Source organism: Ranitomeya imitator, chromosome 2 (genome assembly GCF_032444005.1).
Source record: "Ranitomeya imitator isolate aRanImi1 chromosome 2, aRanImi1.pri, whole genome shotgun sequence".
Lineage (NCBI taxonomy): Eukaryota > Metazoa > Chordata > Amphibia > Anura > Dendrobatidae > Ranitomeya > Ranitomeya imitator.
In genome coordinates, this window is record NC_091283.1 from 420360863 (window position 1) to 420377299 (window position 16437).

Consider the following 16437-nt stretch of genomic DNA (forward strand, 5'->3'; position numbering starts at 1 on the left):
GGTAGAACAGACAAAACATCTAGTCTGTTAAAACACCTAGTGACAGATCTTAAATTACTAGATACATGGAGGAAGTCCCACCCTTCTGACCCAGGATATACGTGGAAGGGTAGAGGGCTGTCTTCTCGCATTGATTTTATTTTTTGTTCTAATGATGTTTTTAAATCCAGTAACGCAGGGCTAATGGAAAACATCTTTTCTGATCATGCATTGCTACATACCAACCTGCAGGTTCCTGGGGATGCAAATGTAGGGAAAGGTATGTGGAAACTTAATACTCTCCTTTTAGAAGACGAGTTGGTAAGGGCAGACTTTATAGCCAAATATAAATCTTGGAGGGGGCGGAAACACCCAAAACAGAGTATGCTGGGATGGTGGGAGTGTGTTAAAACCCGTATTAAAGAGTTTTTTATCAAAGTTGGCAAAAGAAAGGCACGGGAAAAAAGAAAATGTTTTAGAGATATTAATGTCAGGTTGCAAACTCTCCATAGGCTTAAGGAATGGGGAGTGCCTGGTGTGGATGGCGAGATGGCCAAAATCCAGACTGAAATCCACAAATTCCTGGACCAAAAAGGTAAAGAGGTCATCTTTAGTGCCCGTGTAAAATACTTGGAAGAGGGTGAGTCATGCTCGAGGTTTTTCTTTAAAAAAGTGAATGACAAAAAACAAATGATTGTGGAATTGGAAGGAGAGACCTCCATTGGGTGCATTTTAGAGAAAACTTTTAATTTTTATAATGATCTTTTTAGCATTAAAAATATTGATGAGACCATGCTTTTAGGAAATCTTAATGTTTTATCCCAGTTTTTAAATAAGGAGGACCAGGAGTTTTTAGAAAACAATGTTTTAACAACTGAAGTTGAAGCGGCCCTAAAGAGTTTTGCTAATGGCAAGGCTCCTGGATCAGACGGCCTCCCTATTGAATTTTATATTTGTTTTTGGGATACTATTAAAACTGATTTTTTACAAGTGGTTAGTGAAGCTTTTATGGCCGACTCTTTACCGTACTCATGGCGTAAAAGCATGATCACCCTCATTTTTAAAAAAGGCGATAGAACAAAACTGGAAAATTGGAGGCCCATTTCACTATTAAATACTGATTATAAAATCCTTGCAAAAATTATTTCTGGTCGTCTAAAGGTTGTTATAAAAAATGTGATCCATCCTGATCAGGTATGTGGGGTCCCCGGGAGATCAATCTGGGAGCACCTTAATTTAATTCGGGATCTGATCTGGTACCAGAAGGAGAGAATACAACCATTAGCGATTTTATCCTTGGATTTTATGAAGGCCTTTGATAGGGTCTCCCACTTTTATCTTTTTAAAGTTTTAGAAAGGATGGGGTTCCCTATGTCTTTTATCCAGAAAATATCGCTTTTATACAAACAGTCATTTGCACAGGTTTTAATTAATGGGTTTTTAACTAAAGAGGTGGCACTCCATTCTGGAGTAAAACAAGGCTGTCCCATGTCCCCACTTTTATTCGTCTGTTCTATTGAGCCACTGTTGTGCCTGCTGCGTCAGGACAAAGTGATCAGAGGGATTTTTATTCCAGGTGGGGGTGGCAGCAAGTTAAGGCTCTGGGTTATATGGATGATGTATCAGTGTATGGCACCAGCTCTGCATCCATTAATAGAGCAATTTTAATCACGGGAATTTTTAGTGCGGGTTCTGGTTTTAAGCTAAACATAAATAAATGTGACTGTTTTATAATGGGCCAATGGGAATCAGACCTCCCCCGGGTCCCAACACAATCAGTTGGAATTAAGATTCTAGGCATCTTGTTCAATCAGGCAAATGATGGTAAGGAAAACTGGGACCTGGTACTTAATAAATTGCACCAAAAGATTTCCCTGTGGCAAATCCGCAAAATGTCAATGGAGGGTAAGATCCTGGTGATCAAGATGATATTGCTTCCCATCATTTTGTATGCCGCCATGGTCTTCCCTCCAAACTCCTTTTACCTAAAAAAGCTTATGAAACCCATGTTTTACTTTCTTTGGGGGTCCAATATGGAAAAATTAAGGAGGGAGGTGGTTTGTAAAAGTAAAAAGAATGGTGGTAAGGCGTTTCCCAACCTAAAACTGTTCATTTTTATAAAGTTTTTTGTATTTTGTTATAAAAATTTGTACAATGTTGGGGCTTTCTCGTGTTTCCTGAGGTATGCAACAGGATTCACTTTCAGGAAGCTAGATTTCAGCATGAACGCTAACTCTCCTTTTCTCCTATCACCTCCCGAACAATACAGAGTCCTGGAAAGCACAATTTCTGAGTATGATTTAGCTCATGTTGACCGTCAGTTTCTTCTTGACCAGCGGAAACTGACAATTATTTGCAAGGGTCATGAAGAGATGCAGGACGTGTCCAATTTTTCCATTTCCAAAAGCAGGATAGTATGGAATAATGTTGCCTGTCCAGCCCTTAGTAATTCCCAAAAGGATCTGGCTTGGCAGGTAGTCCATCAATGCCTCCCAACAAGGGCCTTCCAGCACCATAGGGGTTTGGTTGCCAGTGCCAGATGCCCTAGAGACAGGTGTGCGCCAGACGAGTCAGTCTTCCACTTATTTTGGGAATGTTCCTATGCTCAGGAGCTCTGGCAAACAGTGGGCACCCTATTAAAATGGATATGTGGGATACATTCCCTAACCTGCGACACAGGTATTTATGGTATCATTACCTGCCCTACCATGAAACAAGCACGAGTGGCATGGCTAATGATCAATTGTTTTAAAGAATCCCTATGGAAAGTACGAAATATATTCCTGTTTAAGCGTGATTTTATTTCTGTAAATGACTGCATTGGGTTGGCACTATGTGAGATGTATACATACTACCTGCGAGATTGTAAAAAAATGGGAGTTAAAGAAGCAAAAAAATTATGGTGTTTACAAATTTGGAACATGTATTTACATATGTAAATTATATGCATATTAATTGTTTTAATTTGTGTTCTTAATTGTATTTTTAATCAGATTTTGTTTTAAGCCATGTTTTATTCAAGTGTGAATTTTTATTGTACTTGGATTATTTTAACAACAATGGTTTTAAAAATCTGAAAGAATTGTAAATGTGTCTCAGCAAAAGAAAAGAACACAGTTTTATATGCATATGTATTGTACTGTTTTATGTTTTTTTTACCGTTTTAAAATCAGATTTGTATTTGTTTTTATGTCATATTTTATTCAAGTCTTTGATTTGTTTGAAATTTATGATGTATGTCTGATTTAAATAAAGCTAATTTGAAAAGTGAAAAAAAAAAAAAAATCTGTTCTTATCAGTTTAATATCTGATACGTCCCCTATTTGGGGACATTATATTAAATGGATTTTTAGAACAGGGAGCTGGAAATGGAGCTTGCTCTGTCCACTCCACGCATTGACCCGTTATTGCAGTATCTCCGGGAACAGTGCACCCCTTCTCTGATCCGGTTTCCAAAAACAGATTGAATTGAAATCAGCCCAGCAAGTTGTCATTTAACACTTTGTGAGAATTCTTTTCAGGGTCAAAGAAGCACGTTTCAGGTGGCAAATGTAGCAATTTGCTCAATTTCACTGGACCGTTTGCAACATTTCCTGTGCCTTGCTTTCACCTGTGCATGTTCAGCATTGGATTGCATCCAATATGCAATCAATCAATCAATCAAGCAATCAATCAAGCAATCAAGCAATCTTTGCTGGTTGCAACAGGTGTGTTAAGATGTAGGCCCGAATGAGGCCTTTGTAACAGTGTTGCTAATATATTGTGCCATCTACAAAATTAGGCCCCTGCCTGCTGTCTGTCAGCATGAAGTGTTTAAATTGAAGTATCCTACGAGTAGTTCGGCCATACATACTACATTTGTGACCGCATGCACAAATTCCTTTGTAAAACATTGGCTCCCTCTTGTGGACCACTACTGACTTTTAATTCTGTGGTGTATGATATGTATTTCAATAAAGAAGGAAAAATGGTGTCTGTGATGGATGATCTTGAATGTGCTAGTCTTGTCTATTTTGTCTTGTACTGTGTGAGTAGTATTCTAATGCTTTTGACCAACTAGGTGCGCTGCTGCCTGCCTGCCTGCCTGCCTGCAGTAGATAGAATCTGTGCACGGAACCTTCACCTGCTGCTGCTGTCACAATGGGGCCTTCAGCCATTGACTCCGGAACTCTCACGTGTCACAATGGGCTCTGGACCTATCTAAGGCAGAGAAAAATGGCGCCGTCTTCAGTCTGCTGCTGGAACAGCAGCAGACCACATGGTAGGGGGATTGTCTTTTTTTTAAAGGGGCAATTTGCAGACTTGCACTAATAGTTGCACTCTGGAGCGCCAAAGGGATGGAGGGTGTGTTCAGATGGGCGGAGTTATGCAGATCAGGCGGAGTTATGCAGATTAGGCGGAGTTAGGCAGATTTTTTAAAAACGCGTTGGGCCCAACTTGAACACACCCCCACACACCCACACACACACCCCACACACCCCCACACACACCAGAACTGCCATTTGAGAAGGCATCCAGAGTTTAGAAAAAAAATGTCTTCCCCTGGGCAATCATCTTTTGGGCTCTCTCCACAGTGGGTCCTGGTTGTAGGCCATGGGGCGTCCGGAGTGGCAAACCATTTCAGGCTATGGCTTCTCGGCCTTTTGGCTGCGATCGATCAGTTTAACTGTGAGATTGTAGTCAGGTCGGGTGCTTTCGGTACCCTCTCTCTCGGCCTGGGGGGATCGCTCCTCTTCGGAGGGGCTTCACCCCCCTGCTGCTATAGGGAGAGAGGATTAGTCCGGAGCAACGAGTTGCGATCGCCTTAAAAGGGCGCTAGCCTTTTTTTGTGTTTACAGCTGGAGTTCTTTCTCGGAAGGATGCCGGCTGCACTTACCTTTGCATCGGGTGAACCCCGGATGAGGAACACGGTCCGTATCGAGGTCTTGGAGAGATTCCGGAAGGAGAAAGAAATCCGCTACGTTTGCAACACCGTCCTTCTTGGGATCCTGGAGTTCGGCAGAGAGGACATCTTCTGTTTTCAGGACAATGAGCAGAAAGGTACTTATACTATTACCTTTAGGAGCCATGGTTGTTGTCAGCAGTTGGTCCAAAAGGTGAATGACAACATCTTTGCTGATGAACTGGAGGGCCTGGTCTTCTCCCTGCTTTTCGTCCAAGAGGAGGTACAAATGATTGTTTTCTTTCCAAATCCTTTTGTGGAAGTACTGGACATTTTAACCTGTTTGCGTCGCTATTGCGATGAAGTAACCTTTCAAGGGAATGTTAAAAACGCCGTTGGTTTCTGGTGTGGCAAGCGGAAATTCCTGGTGCGGCTGAAGAAAAATCCGGAGGGCTTTGGAGGAACAGAACATCCCCCCTCTACCATCACCATTGGGAAGAGCCGTGGCTACTTATTCTACACAGGTATGCCTATGTATTGCAGGAACTGTGGCAAGATGGGGCATACCCAAGGGAATTGTGTGGAAAGAAGGGCATTCCGCTGCAGCAATTGTGGTCAATTCGGACACTTCATGAAGGATTGCCCTCAAAAGAAGGCTTGTAACCTATGCGGGGAGGTTGGACATATGTTCCGAGGATGCCCACATAGGACTAAAGTCCGTACGTATGCAGAGGCGGCTGAGAGACCCGTGCCAAGGCAGGAACCAGCTATTGTCCCGGTCCATGCTGAGCTGAGTATCCCGGAGACCGGAGTAAGGCCTGAGCCAAGTCCCACTGTTCCTACAGCAGGGGAGGCGGCTGAGAAGGCCAAGGGCACAGAGGAGAAGGTGGGGACGGAGCAGGAGTGTGGTGGCCCTCAGGGAGGCCCTCCTGTGTCGAAGTCCCGGAAAAAGGGCGGAGGGCGGACCACCCAGAGACTGGAGCAGGGGGACTCTCCCGTTGGGGGGGTAACCCTTGTGTCGAAGGTCTCGAATGAGGCTGGTGTGTTGGAGCAGAGCGCCCCCACTATGTTGGCGGTGGGGGGCACTGTGGCGAAGACCCCAGTCATTCCCAGGGACTCGAGCCAGCAGACCGCAGTTTTTTCTCCTACAGGTGATGGTGTGGATGAGGTCATTGTGCCAGATCCGGAGGCCCCCCAGGAAGTAAGAGGCCATGTAGCTATCACAGAGGACGACTGTACGAGTGAGCTGCCTGAGCCTTCTGGAAAGAAGCTGCGAGGGGATACTCTTCTGGAGGCCAATCCAGAGTCTCCGGATGTGTGTTTTCCCAGCGGAGACATGTGGCTGAACACGGACTCTTCTGGGTATCCATTACCGGGTTCCTCGGATCCCCAGAACATTGACTCTTTTTCCACACTGCCAGATGTGATTGAGGAGTTTATGGAAGTCATTGAGGATATCTCTCCTCCCTCATGACATAAATGCCATCCATGAGGTGTCTCTCACTTAATGTGAGATCTCTAAAGAGCCCTGTCCGCAGGGCTGCTCTTTTTGATTTTTTTGAAACATTAGACTTTGATATATGTTTTTTACAGGAGTGTGGTCTGCAGCATGGAATCCGGTATAACGAGATAAAAAAGGACTGGAAACTAGGGCCCTCTGTATGGTCGGGCTCGAACGAAAACAAGTCTGCTGGTGTGGGTCTGCTCTGCCGAGGTAATAACATCATCATCTCCTCTGTTACTGAGATTGTACCCGGCAGAGCTATCCTAGTGCATTTGTGTTTTAATAATTTTAATTTCCGTGTCATTAATGTGTACGCTCCACCAGATAAACAGGAGCGTATACGTTTGTTTGAAATTCTACCGGTATTCTGTGTAGGGTCATCTCCTCTCTTGGTAGCTGGGGACTTTAATTGCCTGAATGTGAATGAGCGCCGAGGAGGGGGTGACCCAATCCGTAAGTTAGATAAGTCGTGTTTTTACTAAATAGCTTGCAGACTGATTTTAAGTTATGCGATGCCTGGAGGTCGCTTTCGCCGACGGACCCAGGATTTACATGGTCCGGTCGGGGAGTGGCTTCCAGGATCGATTTTATGTTTTTATCTGAGGATTTTAGCCCTGTACAATTTGTTTTAATGCCTAATTTATTCTCTGATCATAAAATGTTAAGCGTAAAGATAGAGTATCAAGGAGAGCTGAGGATAAATAGAGGTTTGTGGCGTCTGGGGGTCCATTTGCTGGAAGACCCTCAGGTGAGGTCAGACTTCTGTAATGCCTACCAGGAATGGAGACAGTTAAGGCCTCCATATATTAAAATCCTATCCTGGTGGGAAGTGATCAAAGATAAAATAAGGTTTTTTTTTATCAGGGCTGGAAAGAGGAAGGCGCGGCGGAAAAAGCAGATTTATGTAAATTTAAATATGAGACTGCAAACTCTCCATAAATTTAAAGAGATAGGACTAGAGGTGGAAGATGATATTGCAAGCCTAAAAACTGAAATACAATTGTGCCTTGATCAAAAAGGTAAAGAAATAATTTTTAATTCCAAAGTGAAACATTTAGAAGAAGGTGAGAAGTGTACACGTTTCTTTTTTTAAAAAGTGATGGAGAAAAAGGAGACGATCACCTGTCTTGATGGAGAAACAACTGTGGAAGGTATGAAGAAGGTGGCTTTTAATTTTTATAGAGACCTTTTTAGTAAAAAAAGTGTAAATAATGTTTTTTTACAAGATGCTCTTAATATCCTGGATTTTAAGTTAAGTTCTGTAGACCAGGGGTTTTTAATAGAAGATCTTAGCATGGAAGAACTTTTTAGTGTTTTTAAAAGTTTTTCAAAAGGGAAAGCCCCAGGAGCAGATGGTCTACCTGTTGAATTTTATTTGACTTTTTGGGATGTTTTAAAGGAGGATCTTTTAGCACTTTTTAAAGAGGTTTTTATGTGTTCAGAGCTGCCTAAGTCATGGAGGAGGGGGATAGTGTCCTTAATTTATAAGAAAAAGGGCGCTCGTGATGACCTCAGGAATTGGAGGCCTATCACCCTCCTCAACATGGACTATAAAGTTTTAGCTAAAATTATTGCTTGTCGTTTTAAAACTGTGATTAATAAATTGATACAACCCGAACAAGTATGTGGAGTACCAGGGAGGAATATTGCTGAGATTTTAAATGTTATTAGAGATGCAATATGGTACTCTAGGGATAGAAGTCAGAGCCTGGCCCTGTTGGCGCTGGACTTTGAAAAGGCGTTTGACAGGGTCTCGCATGAGTATCTTTTTAAAGTTTTAAAACAAATGGCGATCCCCGACATGTTTTTATCTCGTATTATGATTTTATATAATAATGTGTTTTCTCAAATTTCTGTCAATGGTTTTTTAACAGATTTTATCCCGTTGGAATCCGGAGTGAAGCAGGGGTGTCCATTATCCCCAATTCTTTTTATTTGTGCTATGGAACCCCTGCTGTGTATGATCCGGAGAGATAAAGTGGTCCGAGGGGTTCCTATTCCGGGTGGAGGAGGGGCCCAAGTCAAAGTATTTGCCTACATGGATGATGTTACTGCCATCTGTACAGATCCTGCTTCACTCCGGAGAGTGGTAATGTGCACCAATTTTTTTAGTCAGGCTTCAGGTTTTAAAATGAATTTTAATAAAACTGAATGTTTGATTTTGGGTTCCTGGGATACAAATGACCTACCAGCAGTAAAATTGAGGCACGACGAGGTAAAAATTTTGGGTATAGTATTTGATGCTAAAAATGATGGACACGTGAGCTGGGAGGAGGTACAGCATAAAATGGTGAAAAAGCTCTCCTTCTGGAATTTGAGATGCTTGTCGATTGAAGGGAAAATTTTTAATTATTAAATCTGTTTTATTGCCTATGATGCTTTATGTTGCCATGGTATATCCTCCTTCTGAGTTGATACTAAAAAAACTAACTCGATGTATTTTTATGTTCATTTGGGGATCAAAAATGGAAAAGCTGAGGCGAACGGAAATGTACAAGAAACAACAAATGGAGGAAAAGATGTCCCTGACTTGCATTTGTATTTATATGTAAATTTCTTTTGTTTTTGTTTTAAAGTTTTTAACACTAATTCTACTTTTAGTCTGTTTTTAAAATATACTTGCGGTTTTATCTTTAAAAAATGGTTCAGGCCATGTTTATCAGCACCCATTTTATTATGCCCGCCCAAGCATTTTATTGTTTTAGAAAAGGTGATAAGGACTCATAAATTAAAGGACTTGGATGCCGATCTCCTTCTGGACAGAAAAAAATTGATGGTTCATCTGAGAAGAGAAGAAGGAGTGTCCCCTGTGAGCAACTTCTCCTGGAGTAGATCCAAGCGTGTGTGGAGGAACGTTTTTGGGAAATTCTTGGCCAACATTCACAAAGACATCGCATGGATGGCTGCCCACCAGTGCCTCCCAACCAGAGACTTCCAGCACAGGAGAGGCCTGGTGGCGCGGGCAAAGTGCCCAAGAGACTCTTGCCGAGAGGATGAGACTGTTTTGCACCTTTTCTGGAACTGCTGTTTTGCACAAGAACTTTGGGGGAGATTGGGGATACTTTTAAAATGGGTTTGTGGTCTTAAAGATTTTAGCTATGAGTATGTTTTATATGGACTTTTTAATTGCCCCACTACACACCAGTTCAAAGTATGCTGGTGTATAATAAACTGTGCCAAAAATGCAATCTGGAAAGCGAGAAACATTTTACTTTTTAACCGTGATTTTATCTCTGTAAATGATTGTATTAAATTGGCTTTTAGTGAAATGTTTATTTATTTCTTAAAGGATGTTAAAGATGTGGGGAAGAAGGAAGCGAATCGTAGATGGTGTTTTTATATGTGGAATACTGTTTTATATTAAGTTGTTTCATGTTGTTGTATTTTATTATTGTAATTGTTTATGTTTCTTTTGCACAAAAGGTTTCATTTTTTTCTTGTTGTTCTATGTCTTATGACTAAATAAAATTTTGTTGAAACCTTATCTGTTCTTATCAGTTTAATATCTGATACGTCCCCTATTTGGGGACCATATATTAAATGGATTTTTAGAACAGGGAGCTGGAAATGGAGCTTGCTCTGTCCACTCCACGCATTGACCCGTTATTGCAGTATCTCCGGGAACAGTGCACCCCTTCTCTGATCCGGTTTCCAAAAACAGATTGAATTGAAATCAGCCCAGCAAGTTGTCATTTAACACTTTCTGAGAATTCTTTTCAGGGTCAAAGAAGCACGTTTCAGGTGGCAAATGTAGCAATTTGCTCAATTTCACTGGACCGTTTGCAACATTTCCTGTGCCTTGCTTTCACCTGTGCATGTTCAGCATTGGATTGCATCCAATATGCAATCAATCAATCAATCAATCAATCAAGCAATCTTTGCTGGTTGCAACAGGTGTGTTAAGATGTAGGCCCGAATGAGGCCTTTGTAACAGTGTTGCTAATATATTGTGCCATCTACAAAATTAGGCCCCTGCCTGCTGTCTGTCAGCATGAAGTGTTTAAATTGAAGTATCCTACGAGTAGTTCGGCCATACATACTACATTTGTGACCGCATGCACAAATTCCTTTGTAAAACATTGGCTCCCTCTTGTGGACCACTGACTTTTAATTATGTGGTGTATGATATGTATTTCAATAAAGAAGGAAAAATGGTGTCTGTGATGATCTTGAATGTGCTAGTCTTGTCTATTTTGTCTTGTACTGTGTGAGTAGTATTCTAATGCTTTTGACCAACTGGGTGCGCTGCTGCTGCCTGCCTGCAGTAGATAGAATCTGTGCACGGAACCTTCACCTGCTGCTGTCACAATGGGGCCTTCAGCCATTGACTCCGGAACTCTCACGTGTCACAATGGGCTCTGGACTTATCTAAGGCAGAGAAAAATGGCGCCGTCTTCAGTCTGCTGCTGGAACAGCAGCAGACCACATGGTAGGGGGATTGTCTTTTTTTTTTTAAAGGGGCAATTTGCAGACTTGCACTAATAGTTGCACTCTGGAGCGCCAAAGGGATGGAGGGTGTGTTCAGATGGGCGGAGTTATGCAGATCAGGCGGAGTTATGCAGATTAGGCGGAGTTAGGCAGATTTTTTTAAAACGCGTTGGGTCCAACTTGAACACACCCCCACACACCCCCACACACACCAGAACTGCCATTTGAGAAGGCATCCAGAGTTTAGAAAAAAAATGTCTTCCCCTGGGCAATCATCTTTTGGGCTCTCTCCACAGTGGGTCCTGGTTGTAGGCCATGGGGCGTCCGGAGTGGCAAACCATTTCAGGCTATCGCTTCTCGGCCTTTTGGCTAAGATCAAGTGCAGTGGCTTAATTGTTGCTGTACTTGGTCTGGTCTAAGGTGTCTGGGGTACCCGGTTCGTCGGCCTTGGGGGATCGTCCTCACTTAACGGTGGGGACTTCACCCCCTTGCTGCTATAGGCGTCCGGCTTAGTCCCCAGACAACGAGAGGCGATCACCTACCTGACACCTAGGTGTTGAAGGTTTCTTTGTTGAATACGTGGAGTACGTTTCAGGAGGAAGATGGCTACAGAAGAAGAGAAGAACTATGTGCCAGAGTTTGCAAAGGTCCGGAATGCGATACGTTTGGTGGTTCGTGAAGATCTTCGTGGACAGAAGGACTATCAGTTTGTGATGAAAGAACTTATTCTGGATCTGTTCAAGGTAAAGACTGAAGATGTTATAGCTATTATGGACTATCCCAAGAGGGGTGTGTATGATATAGTCTTCCAAGATAGATTCAGATATGAAGATTATCTAAGGAGGATGACAGGGGATAAAGATGGAAGAATGGAGGGGATAAATGTGATCCCACATTTCCCTATAAAGGAAAAACTAGTCATTATAAAGATGTATTCACCTTTGGTGGAGGAAGAAGATATTATTACTTTTTTGTCTTTTTTTTGTAAATCGGTTGTGCCAAAGGGTAAGATATTTAATGAGTTTGGTTTTTGGACATCTAAATGGAGATTTTTGGTTAATTTTAAAGTGGATAGTCAGGGGGAGTTTTTCTATCCCCCAGCAAGATTCAAGATTGGGAGTATTAATGGGGATTTCTTTTTCAGTGGTCTACCTATTTGCTGTAGGATCTGCGGGCGATATGGTCATGGTAAAGATGCTTGTCCAGGTGATGTTTGTGGCTTCTGTAAGAAGTCAGATCATGTCTCAAAGGATTGTAAGAATCGAATGAGATGTAATTTGTGTTTTGATTCAACGCATGTGTTTAGGAACTGTCCAAAAAGAAAGAAGGCAAAGGACGCTACTGGTAAAAAACATGTGGTGACTGATGAAATAAAAAAATTACAGGAAGAGAATGGGGTGGAACCGGTAGAGGGAAAAAAATTAAGTGAGACTAATAAAGAAGGTGCCAAAGAAGAAAGTAAAAAGGAGCCTGAAATTGTGGTAGAGAGTGATAAAGGCGAGAAGGATAAAGAAAAGAGTGTTAAGAGTACGGATGAAAGTGATTCTGATGCAACAATTGATAGTGTTATGAGTGACATTGAGGATTGGGCTTCGGAGGTAGGAGAGTCTTTACAAGAAGAGGAAAAGAAGAAGCAAGAAGAGGAAAACAAGAAGCAAGAAGAAGAACGGCTGTTATATGGTATAAAGGGCCAAAAGTATTATGAGAATATAATAGTGAAGTTGAGAGATGAAAAACGTTTGATTTATTTAGTGGATAATGTTCAGGATGCATTTTTTAAAGATAGAATGGCTTTCTCTAGGAGGTATAAAATATCAGATAAATTAGTTGCATTATTGAATAAAGCTGACACAAGTGAAAAGGCATGGTATTTTGTGGCAGTGGTTGCTTTGGATAATGGCTTTAAGTTTTTTACTTGAGAAGTTTTTTTGTTGTAATTTAATTATATTATGTATTTGTGTATAATATAAGATTTAACACGATGATGGATTTGGTCCATCATCACTTATAGATTTATGGTGATGGGACTTGTAATCTGAGTGTAAAAAAAAAAAAAAAAAATCTGTTCTTATCAGTTTAATATCTGATACGTCCCCTATTTGGGGACCATATATTAAATGGATTTTTAGAACAGGGAGCTGGAAATGGAGCTTGCTCTGTCCACTCCACGCATTGACCCGTTATTGCAGTATCTCCGGGAACAGTGCACCCCTTCTCTGATCCGGTTTCCAAAAACAGATTGAATTGAAATCAGCCCAGCAAGTTGTCATTTAACACTTTCTGAGAATTCTTTTCAGGGTCAAAGAAGCACGTTTCAGGTGGCAAATGTAGCAATTTGCTCAATTTCACTGGACCGTTTGCAACATTTCCTGTGCCTTGCTTTCACCTGTGCATGTTCAGCATTGGATTGCATCCAATATGCAATCAATCAATCAATCAAGCAATCAATCAAGCAATCAAGCAATCTTTGCTGGTTGCAACAGGTGTGTTAAGATGTAGGCCCGAATGAGGCCTTTGTAACAGTGTTGCTAATATATTGTGCCATCTACAAAATTAGGCCCCTGCCTGCTGTCTGTCAGCATGAAGTGTTTAAATTGAAGTATCCTACGAGTAGTTCGGCCATACATACTACATTTGTGACCGCATGCACAAATTCCTTTGTAAAACATTGGCTCCCTCTTGTGGACCACTACTGACTTTTAATTCTGTGGTGTATGATATGTATTTCAATAAAGAAGGAAAAATGGTGTCTGTGATGGATGATCTTGAATGTGCTAGTCTTGTCTATTTTGTCTTGTACTGTGTGAGTAGTATTCTAATGCTTTTGACCAACTAGGTGCGCTGCTGCCTGCCTGCCTGCCTGCCTGCCTGCCTGCAGTAGATAGAATCTGTGCACGGAACCTTCACCTGCTGCTGCTGTCACAATGGGGCCTTCAGCCATTGACTCCGGAACTCTCACGTGTCACAATGGGCTCTGGACCTATCTAAGGCAGAGAAAAATGGCGCCGTCTTCAGTCTGCTGCTGGAACAGCAGCAGACCACATGGTAGGGGGATTGTCTTTTTTTTAAAGGGGCAATTTGCAGACTTGCACTAATAGTTGCACTCTGGAGCGCCAAAGGGATGGAGGGTGTGTTCAGATGGGCGGAGTTATGCAGATCAGGCGGAGTTATGCAGATTAGGCGGAGTTAGGCAGATTTTTTAAAAACGCGTTGGGCCCAACTTGAACACACCCCCACACACCCCCACACACCCCCCACACACCCCCACACACACCAGAACTGCCATTTGAGAAGGCATCCAGAGTTTAGAAAAAAAATTTCTTCCCCTGGGCAATCATCTTTTGGGCTCTCTCCACAGTGGGTCCTGGTTGTAGGCCATGGGGCGTCCGGAGTGGCAAACCATTTCAGGCTATTGCTTCTCGGCCTTTTGGCTCAGATCGGGGTGAATAACCCTGGTCTGGGCTGGGGGGGTTTTCTTGGCGTGGAGTTTCTCCGGCGTCCGTGAGTGGCGATCTTGTGCTTCGGGCACTCTTTGCTGACATGGCAGCTATTCGCAACACTGTGCGTTTGACCATTTCTCCGGAAAAGAAGTATGGCTTGCAGCTTTCCTTCATCGTGGAAGACATTCTCAAGGAACTGGCACTTATCGATTTGGGTAAAGTCTTTTGTATCCAGGATTTTCCATCTTCCGGTCAGTACGATATTACCTTTTATCAGGAGGAGGATTGTTTGAACTTTTTTCAGCTCTTGAGAGAGAATGTGGATCATCCTTCATTGAAGTATGTGACTGTGGCTCCTCTTTTTTCTATAATTGAGAGGCCTTTGCTTCTGCATTGCTATAACCCCTTTATTGACTCTGCCTTGTTGAAAGCCTTTCTTGCCAGATATTGTTCGTCTGTGCGAATGGGGCCGATGCAGCGAAATTGCTTTGGGGTGTTCAATGGGAAGCATAAATTCTGGGTACGCTTTAAGCCTGACCCAGACGGCATAGGGGGTATAATGCATCCCCCAGCAAATTTCTCTGTTGGTGGTAATAAGGGATTTTTGCATTACCCTGGTCAGCCGACCTTTTGTAGGGCATGTTTCCGATATGGGCATGTGAAAGAGCAATGTACTCATGGCACTACATGTAGGAATTGCAAGAGGTCGGGACATGAAACTGCTGGTTGTCCTTATCCCCCGGCTTGTGATTTGTGTGGGAGTCGTGAACACACTTGTAAGATGTGTCCGGGGCTTAGGCAGCAGTATGCTTCCGATAAGGCCCATTTTGCTAGACAGACTGCCAGGTTGTTTGCCACACCTGTCACGCCTGCTGAAGGCCAGACTGTCTTAGCTGCTGAGGAGGCGGTGCCAGAAGTTGGAGTGAGTCCTGTCTTAGACCCTCTGGAAGGACCTGATGTGGGTAGTAGTACCGTGGCTCCCGTGGAATCCATGGAATTGCAAATGGTGGCTGAGAATGATGAACTTCCTGTGGTGGAGGCTATAATATCTAGTCCGGAAATGGTGGAGGAGACGCCCAGTACAAGTCTGGTGGAGTTTGATAGCCCAAGCATGGAGGCTCAGGAAGATGCCGCTGCTTCTGCAGAGATTGTGCAGTCTGAAACCCCCAATATTGACTTGTCTTCCTTGATAGCTAAAGCAGAGAGTGCTGCTATTGTTTATCAGGCAGTGTCCAAAAAATCAGCTGCAAAACAGGTGAAGAGGTTGAAGAGGAAGGAAATCAAGCCTATTGTAACTGAGAATCGTTTTGACATACTTGGAGGTGATGTAGAACCCCCCCCTGAGCTCCCTGACCCCCCTCTCCTTCCGGTGATGGCTCCAGTGTCTCCGGGACAAGGTTATCTTAGCGATGAGAAGGTGGCTGACCTGGAGAGGATAACTGGCTTCCCCAGTGGAACTTGAATGTTCAGTGTTTTTTTTCTTTTCTTTTTTTTCCTGAGATAGCTATATGGCTATGCGTTTGAAAATCATCTCTCAAAATGTGAGAGTTTTTCAGTCTCTGGCTAGGCGTGCATCTATTTTGGATTTTTTGAGTTTGAAAGGGGGTGATATTGTATGTGTGCAGGAGTGTGGTCTGAATAGGTGTCCTAAGAAGAATGAATGGAGGTTTGGTGAGGCTATATGGTCTTTTTCTTTGGTAAATAAGAATGATGGGGTCGGGGTGTTGTTTAGGAATAAGGATATTGTGTTAAAACAAAGTGTTGTGGTGGAGGATGGAAGGTGTGTATGTCTGCTTCTTTCCTGTAGGGGGTGGGATTTTAAGTTGATTAATATTTATGCACATGCTGATAAAAACGCCAGGCTTGCTCTGTTTGATAAACTGAATTTTTTTTTGCATGGCAAACTTCCAACCTTTGTTGTGGGGGATTTGAATTGTATCCTGGAGAAAGATGCCAGGGCTGGGTCTTATGTATCCAGGGTAGATGTTACAGGTAACAGGTGGAAGCAGCTGGTGTCTGATTTTTCACTTAAAGATGCAGTGGAAGTTAGTCCTGGCCCTTTTACATATCATGCGGATGATGGGTGCACTGATTCTCGCTTGGATTTTTTCTTTTATACATCTTTTGCGGTTAAGTGTGTGAAGTATGAGCAAGTGCGGGTGGGGTTTTCTGATCATGAATGTTTGTCTGGAGTGTTTGAGGTT

General features: G+C 42.7%; 1 non-coding gene and 2 pseudogenes across 1 annotated transcript; all 3 read left to right on the top strand.

Moving 5' to 3' along the window:
• Window positions 1-3230: 3230 nt before the first annotated feature.
• Window positions 3231-3417, top strand: LOC138668085 (U2 spliceosomal RNA). Its single transcript, XR_011319075.1, has one exon. It is a non-coding gene; the product is annotated as a U2 spliceosomal RNA (small nuclear RNA).
• A 6384-nt stretch (window positions 3418-9801) lies between these two features.
• LOC138668041 (U2 spliceosomal RNA) lies at window positions 9802-10002 on the top strand (annotated as a pseudogene).
• Window positions 10003-12793: 2791 nt separating this feature from the next.
• Window positions 12794-13007, top strand: LOC138668094 (U2 spliceosomal RNA; annotated as a pseudogene).
• The last annotated feature ends 3430 nt before the right edge of the window (window positions 13008-16437 follow it).